The sequence below is a fragment of the Schistocerca cancellata genome, chromosome 3 (genome assembly GCF_023864275.1).
Source record: "Schistocerca cancellata isolate TAMUIC-IGC-003103 chromosome 3, iqSchCanc2.1, whole genome shotgun sequence".
In the NCBI taxonomy this organism is placed as follows: Eukaryota; Metazoa; Arthropoda; class Insecta; order Orthoptera; family Acrididae; genus Schistocerca; species Schistocerca cancellata.
In genome coordinates, this window is record NC_064628.1 from 831,312,324 (window position 1) to 831,321,385 (window position 9,062).

The window sequence follows — 9,062 nt, forward strand, 5'->3', positions numbered from 1 at the left end:
AGGGTGGGACAACAACATATTGAATTCCAGCATTACCTATGGAGGGCACCACGAACTTGTAAGTCATTTTCAGCCAGGTGTCCGGATACTTTTCATCACATAGTGTACGTGTATTGCCCATCACGTCTTGGGCATTAAATGTCCACCAGCATCAGGTGAAGAAAATCACAGATGAAGACTATGATTAAACTTTCGTATCCAGTACGCTGCAATATTGCAGGTATGGACACCGTCGTAAACTCTAAACCGCGAACAATTCATTCAGCTATACATTGTCGAATGACTGTATTATGATCTGCCAGCTTGCATCTCTAGACACACGCTGCTCAATGAGACTAGGTGCACCCCCCGCTTGTTAAAGTAATGGGAAAAAAGTAAATGGCATTTATTTATTTTTTCAAGTACTGGTCACTACAATTCTGTGTGGCTGATGAGGAAAAGAGCAGAGGGATAGTGATTTCTGGCGATCATGGAGACTTTAGGTTATCGGAATTATCGGGAAGTCGTCGAATCACCGTTCGAACTATTGACGGTTACCGTAGTACCAGTGGTTCCCAACGTTTGTGAGACCTTTACTCCTAATCCAACTCAGATGTTAGCCAAAAAGTAAAGTTCAGCATTAACTGAACTTTAGATTGATAAAAACACTTGTGGAACGTTCTTACTTTTCAAGATGAGGTTAAAACAGACAAATCTCGTGTAGTTTTTAGGTTGAAACGTCCCCTTTGAAAAATTATACAAGACTGTGCTTAAACTGACACACAATATTTTTTAGCGCAACGCAATCTGACTTTCAGAAATCCCTACAAAGGAATGGCCCTGACTAACATTAACCTGTACCTTTCACAAATCACTTACCTCACCCAAAATCTTCGTTACTCGAACTACTGCAATACAGCGAGCGCCACTACTGCCAGCTAAATAAAAGATTCAAACTACTGAAGGCACTAACTACTGATAGGCATAGTTAGCAAATGAAAGATTTTAATAGAGAACAAACAATGTATTTACCTTAATAATCATAATATATATGCCATCCAGTCTTACAAATTTCAAATCTCCGCCATTTCTCTCCCCACATCCACCACTGCTGGCGGCTCACCTCCTACTGCTCAACGAGTCAACGCTACGCGCTGTTAACATCCAGCTGCCCAACACTACAATGGCAGACAACAATGCAAACTAGCCACAGACTGCACACAGCACAGCCAGTGATTTTCATACAGAGAGCGCTATGTGGCGGCAGCGTTACCAATATAAGAACCTAAACAGCCTACTTACATAGCCTACTTACAAGGTGTTTCACTAATTAACGAGTCAACGACGGGGTTGATTGTGGTTGTTCGGAACAATTCTTTTTTTATATAGATTTGTTTGAGACTTCAGCCAACGCATATTGTAAGTCGTGCTCCAAGTTCATTCGGCACTTTCATTGCTACCATAGTTGAAAATTTACTTTCACAGCTGTAAGGTTTGACAAATAGAATCAGTATTCCTCAGAGTTTTTCTGATCTTACTGGATCCTACCTATCAAACTGTAGTCAAAACGTACTGAGATCGTCAAAATCTTTTTCACTATGCGGTCTTTCTGAAGTCCAAGAAATTATACAATGACGTGAGTTTCACTATATGAAATTAATCCTTCGCTGTTTTATAGAAAGAACTCCGCACACAGCTGTATCTTGAACCAATTTTGTTAAGGCAATACTGGTATCGTGGAAAGTGGCCACATAATTAGGTGCATATCTGAACAACAAGAAATAATAAGTGCTTATGGCTCTGGTATTACTTTGATGTACAGGGATTCAGTCAGAATTAATATTTGTTTCTTTTTGTTTAAATAGGCACCTAATAATGTGACTATAATCCACGAAACCGATAGTGCCTTAATACACTCTAAGACAAAAAGGAAAAGACGCACCACAAAGGAAATATGCGAATGGGACAGGTAGGTAGAAGTGATGCACATTTATAAACATACAAATTGATTTATTTAAGAGAAGAGCTTCACAAATTGAGCACGTCAACAACGCGTTGGTCCACCTCTGGCAGTTTTGCGAGCAATCGTGTGGCTTTGCATTGATTGACAGACTTGTTGGATATCCTATTGATGGATATCGTGCCAGATTCCGTCCAACTGGCGCGTTAAATCGTCAAAATCAAGAGCTGGTTGGAGGGCCCTGCCCATAACCCTCCAAACATTCTCAGTTGGGGAGAGATCCGATGACATATCTGGCCAAGGTGAGTTTTGGTAAGCACAAAGACAAGTAGTAGTAGGTCTCGCCGTGAACGGGAGGACACTATCTTGCTGAAATGAAAGGCCAAAATGGATTGCCATGAAGGGCAACAAAGCGGCAAGTAGAGTACGGCCAGAGGTGGATCAACGCGTTGCTGATTTTCTTAATTTGTGAAGCTCTTTCTCTTGAATAAGTCTTCCGTTGTTTCTGAAATTGTAATAATTTATTTGTCTACACAGGTACATCACAACTACCTATATCTGTCGCATTCGGACAATTCCTTCGTGATGCGTCTTTCTTTTTCTTTTTCTCTTAGAGTGTAAAACTGGTTTAAGGTAGAGCTGTTTGCGGAGTTATTGCTATAAAATATACTACCGCAGTGGCCCGATCACAGAGTAGTTTGTAATGCCTTCACCCATTGAAAATTTTCTTAGCACACATTTTTAACTCGTCAATTATCCAAATAAGGAAAATTCCTGTTAGCAGAATTCATTGCTTATGTGAAGTGCATAATGATTTCAAATGTGAATGAGCATTTTTCCTTGTTTACATCGACCATCACTGGCAGTTCTGAGGACGTCGAAATCTCCTCGGTTTCAGTTCTGATAAATAACCCAATCTTCATCCCACAGAAAATGTCTATTTCGGAATAGCGAGTGAAAAGTAGCGATCAACAGCTTCGCAGTTTGGCAGTTCTTCTGGATCCAGTCATCAATGTGTGATTACGGCAAACCTGAATAAACTTATGGACTCTCATCTGCGCCGAATCGAGGCCGTTATAGCTAGTGTCGATGTAGGTCGGTATTACGTGATTTCTCTTGTCAGTGACTAATTTTTCGCGGTATGTTACTGTATTTTGCTGGATACAATACAGTTATTTAAAGGTGCTTTTTAGGGTTAATGAACACAGTTAAATCTTAGATATACAGTGATTTTGTACATGCATAAATTTACGAATGTGAGTGTTTGGAACGTAGAACGTGCTGTTAAACTGTTAATTTTGAGACACACTGAGGTGACAAAAGTCACGGGACACCTCCCAATATCGTGTCGGGCCTCCTTTTTCCCGGCGTAGTGCAGCACTTCGACGTGGCAAGCCTCCGCAAATCGGTGGATGTCCCCTACAGACACGCTGAGCCATGCTGCCTCTATAGCCGTCCATAATTACGAAACTGTTGCCGATGCAGGATTTTGTGCACGAACTGACCTCTCGATTATCTCCCATAAATTTTCGATGGGCTTCATGTCAAGAAATATGGGTGGCAAAATCATCCGCTCGAATTGTCCAGAATGTTCTTCAAACCAATTGTGAATAATTGTGGCCCAGTGACATGGAGCATTGTTATCCCAAAAATTTCTATCGTTGTTTGGGAACAAGAAGTCCATAAATGGCTGCAAAAGGTCCCCAAGTAATCGAGCATAACCATGTCCAATTAGGGAACGAGTCAGTTGGACCATTGAACCCACTCCATTCCACGTAAACGCAGCCGCCACCGTTATGGAGCCACCACGAGCTTGCACAGGACCTTGTTGACAACTTGGGTCCATGGCTTCGTGGGATCTGCTCCACACTCGAGCCTTATGATCAGTCTTACCAACTGAAATCTGGACTCATCTGATCAGATAACGGTTTCCCAGTCGTCTTGGGTGCAACAGATATGCTCACTAACCCAGGACAGGCGCTGAAGGTGACGTGCAGTTAGCAAAGGTACTCGCGTCGGTCGTCTGCTGCCAAAGCCCACTGGAATGATCATATAAAATTAATTGTTGGTAAGGCGGGTACCAGGTTGAGATTCATTGGGAGAGTCCTTAGAAAATGTAGTCCATCAACAAAGGAGGTGGCTTACAAAACACTCGTTCGACCTATACTTGAGTATTGCTCATCAGTGTGGGATCCGTACCAGATCGGGTTGACGGAGGAGATAGAGAAGATTCAAAGAAGAGCGGCGCGTTTCGTCACAGGGTTATTTGGTAACCGTGATAGCGTTACGGAGATGTTTAACAAACTCAAGTGGCGGACTCTGCAAGAGAGGCGCTCTGCATCGCGGTGTAGCTTGCTCGCCAGGTTTCGAGAGGGTGCGTTTATGGATGAGGTATCGAATATATTGCTTCCCCCTACTTATACCTCCCGAAGAGATCACGAATGTAAAATCAAAGAGATTAGAGCGCGCACAGAGGCTTTCAGACAGTCGTTCTTCCCGCGAACCATACGCGACTGGAACAGGAAAGGGAGGTAATGACAGTGGCACGTAAAGTGCCCTCCGCCACACACCGTTGGGTGGCTTGCGGGGTATAAATGTAGATGTAGATGTAGACGCCAAATTTCATCGCACTGACCTATCGGATACGTTCGTCATACTTCCCACATTGATTTCCGCGATTTCTTTCACGCGTTGCGTATCTTTTAGCACTGTAAGCTCTAAGCAAACCCCGCTGCTCTCGGCCGTTAAGTGAAGTTTGTCGCAACTGATTTGTCTGTAATGATAGGTAATGCCTGAAATTTGGTATCCCCTGCACACTCTTGACACTGTGGATCTCGGAATATTGAATTTCCTAGCGATTTCAGAAATGGTATGACTCATTCGTCTACCATTCCGCGTTCGAAGTCTGTTAATTAATGTCGTGCGGCCATAATCACGTCGGAAACTTTTTTATTTGAATCACCTGGGTACAAACGACAGCTCCGCTAATGCACTGCCCTTTCATACCTTGTGTATGCGATAATACCGGCATCTCTATATGTGCATATCGCTATCCCATGACTTTTGTCACCTCACTATAGTACTGACTCGCTAACATTTTGATGTTTTTTTGGCAAAGGAATCCTCATTTTTGCAAGGTTGCCCCACAGTACAGTACTCTGCTCGGTTTCCTGCCAGATCCTAAAATCAACATGATTCGATATTTCGTTACGGCGCTACATCGCTGCCCCCGCTGTTCTACTACGGGCGGCGCCATCAGGCCAGTCTTCGAGGACAAGAAGTGTGGTGGGCGACGCATGCGTCGTGTGCAGTACGGAGGCCAATGTAGGACGGCAGTTTGCACCCTTGGCATCATATTTCAGCGGGATACAGTAGCAGCAGCGTTCTCCTGAAGATGACGACCAGATGGATCACCGAAATGTCGAATTAGGATCCAGCAATAAATCAGAATTATTATGCCGGGAAATCCTGCTAAGTCATTTCCCTACAGTTTGTTTTGATGTTCATATTTAGTACAGGCTAGTATTACGGGGCTTAGATCTCCGTCGTCCTCTGGATGTTCACGGCATGTGGGGAGTCTAACACTCTGACGCTATAAAGGTGCGGTGGTAAACAAACGCACGTCAATCTTATTCAAGAGATTGGTGTCACATGTCTCCTCGGAAGATTCTTCTGACTGTTGCACAGTTTTGTAGTGCGCTTGGCACTTGGCGTACGGAAAGCCTTTTTCCTACTGCGATGTTTTCAACTGCTGTTTCCATTGCTCGTATATCTCTTTCCTTAAAACGCGGAAAAAGTAGGAATACGAAATACGTATGAGTGCCAGTTTTCCTTATTTGATGCTATCTTTTGCAAAGCGGTGGTTACTTGTTTCTGTCGAATATGTGGGTGATCCTTTAACCACTTCAGATGAACAGATTTATTTTCTTTATTGGCTTTTATTACTAGTTCCACCATTTCATAAGTACAGCTAGTAATAAATAGTACCATTGTAAATACGCCTTCCCTACAAAATGTCATTGAAGTCCGAAGTGAACGCCCACTATCACGATCAGTAAGGCCAATCGGTATGCTACGGCGAACAACACACTGTCCAAATAAACCGGGGGGAAACTAGAGCTGTCTGTCAAAACACTTAGCCATGCCTGTTGCTCCGAAGTGGACAGATTTTTTTCGTGGTAACTACACTGTCATCGACTTATTACACATTACTGGAAGTAGATAGCTGATGATTCGCAGTGGGAGCGCATTTCCTACGTTCGAACGTCGCACTGATGCGAAAATGACAGATATAGATATAGGAGCCGTAGTGAATGGTGAGGTGTGCGTTATATTCTATACTGTATATTTGCAGGCACTGTGTCAGGTTATCGTACGTCTTTGGAAAAATGGTGCATGCCATATGGGTAGAGAAAAAGACTCACATCACTCCAGAATAGAGCTGTAGAACAGCTACAGACCAAATCAGAATTATATACTAATACCTTCAGCTGCTGACGTGCGTTGATATATATCAACAGGGACAAGTGAAAATGTGTGTCCCGACCGGGACTCAAACCCGGGATCTCCTGCTTACGTGGCAGACGCTCTATCCATCTGAGCCACCGACGGCACAGAGGATAGAGCGACTGCAGGGACTATCTCACGCACGCCTCCCGCGAAACCCACATTCTCACCTTGTATGTCCACACACTACATTCATAGTGTTCCTACCCAACACACTCATAACTCGTGGAAGACATTCTTACCAAGTCCCGTAAGAGTTCGGTTAATATGAGTGCATCCGCACAGAAGAAGAAGGTCATGGGCGATATTGCCAGAACTATGTACTTATATGTATATGGTGTCTGTTCTTTCGAACATGTTCGACTGCACAAGGTCGACGATATAGAGTCATTTCGTAGTAAATAAATTTCTGTTACTGATAAACCACAAATATGTACAGTATTTAACAATCATTTTCTGAGCGTTGCTGGCGAGTTACATAAAAATTTAGTTTCTACAGGGAATCGCATAACTCTCTTGGCAAATGCCTTTCCGAGATTGATGTCTGAAATACTCGTCTGTGATACAGACAAGGAGGAGACTGAGTCAATAATTAAATCACTGAAAACTAAGGACTCTCATGGATATGATGGAGTGCCTAGCAGAATATTAAAGTACTGTACTGCACATATTAGCCCTGTATTTAGCCATATTTGTAACTTTTCCTTTAGGAATGGTCAGTTTCCTGAACGATTAAAGTACTCAGTAGTAAAGCGGCTTAATAAAAAGGGAGGAAGAGATAAGTAGACAATTTTAGACTTATATGATGATATCTGGATGTCTGATTGTGTAGTGTAACTTACTCACTTCTATTTTTGACAGTATTGTTTTAGTTAAAAAATTGCGGTGACCATGCAGCTCTCTTAGAATGAAATGATAATTAAATCAAGACCCTAAGGTGTCAACATGCATTGATATACCTCATCGGGGACAGTTGAAAATGTGTGCCCCGACCGGGACTCGAACTCGAGATCTCCTGCTTAATGGCAGACGCTCTATCCATCTGAGCCACCGAGGACACAGAGGACAGGGCGACTGCAGTGATTTATCCTGGTGCACGCTCCCTGTGAGACTCACATATCCAACTTCACACACTACAGTCGTAGTACCCCTGCCCATTAGAATCTTACCGAGCTCTCTTAGAATGAAATGATAATTAAAAGACCCTAAGTTGTCCCCGTTGATGTATATCAACGCCTGTCGACTCCGAAAGAGCAGATACCATCTTCCTATAGTTAAGACTAACCGGCCATTGACCTCCTTCTTCTGTGCTGGATGCACATGCATTGCCCGAGCTCTTACGGGACACGGTAAGATTGTCTGCCGCGAGTAATGTCCCCGCTGATGTTTATCAACGCCTGTCTACTGCTTAGGGTCTTGATTTAATTATCATTTAATTTTAGACCTATTTCTATGCCATCAGTGCTTGCTAAAGGAATTGAAAAGGCTGTGTATGTAAGGATAATTGATGATTTTATATCACAAGATTTGCTATCAAATATACAGTTCGGCTTCAGAAGTCGTTTAACAACTGAAAATGCTATATTCTCTTTTCTCTGTGAGGTACTGGATGGGTCAAACAAAAGATTTCGAACGCTAGGCATATTTTTTGATTTGGCTAAGGCGTTTGATTGTGTTGATCATAAAATATTGCTCCAGAAGTTGGACCATTACGGAATACGCGGAGTAGCTTACAATTGGTCCACCTCTTACTCTAGCAACAGACACCAACAGGTCATGATTCAGTGTGTTGAGAATGGCTGTGATGTGTGGTCTGAGCGGTGTACGGTCAAATGGGTGATTGGCGAGGGGGGGGGGGGGGTGCCCCAGGGATCAGTGTTGAGACCACTCCGGTTTCTTACGCATATAAATGCCCTCTAGCATTACGGGTAATTCTAAAATATTTCTGTTTGCTGATGACACTTGGTAGTCAAGGATGTTGTGTGCAACATCGGCTCGGTTCCAAATAGTGCAGTACATGACATAAGTTCATGACTTGTAGAAAATAAACTACCGCTAAATCACAGTAGATCACATAACTAATGAGGAAGTATTGAATAGGATTGGGGAGAAGAGAAGTTTGTGGCACAACTTGACCAGAAGAAGGGATCGATTGGTAGGACATGTTCTGAGGCATCAAGGGATCACCAATTTAGTATTGGAGGGCAGCGTGGAGAGTAAAAATCGTAGGGGGAGACCAAGAGATGAATATACTAAGCAGATTCAGAAGGATGTAGGTTGCAGTAGGTACTGGGAGATGAAGAAGCTTGCACAGGATAGAGTAGCATGGAGAGCTGCATCAAACCAGTCTCAGGACTGAAGATCACAACAACAACACAAATCACAGTAAGACTCAGTTTTTACAGTTTCTGACACACAGTTCAACAAAACATCCAATTTCAATAAGCTACCACAAAAATTCAAAAATCTTAGCAGTAATTCACGCGCTTTCAAATCGAAATTGAAGGGATTCCTCATGAGTCACTCCTTCTGTTCTGTCGAGGAGTTCCTTGAAAAATTAAGCTGATTCTTGTTGTATTATTGACTGAGTTTACTTAAACTTATGGCTTGACTTTTT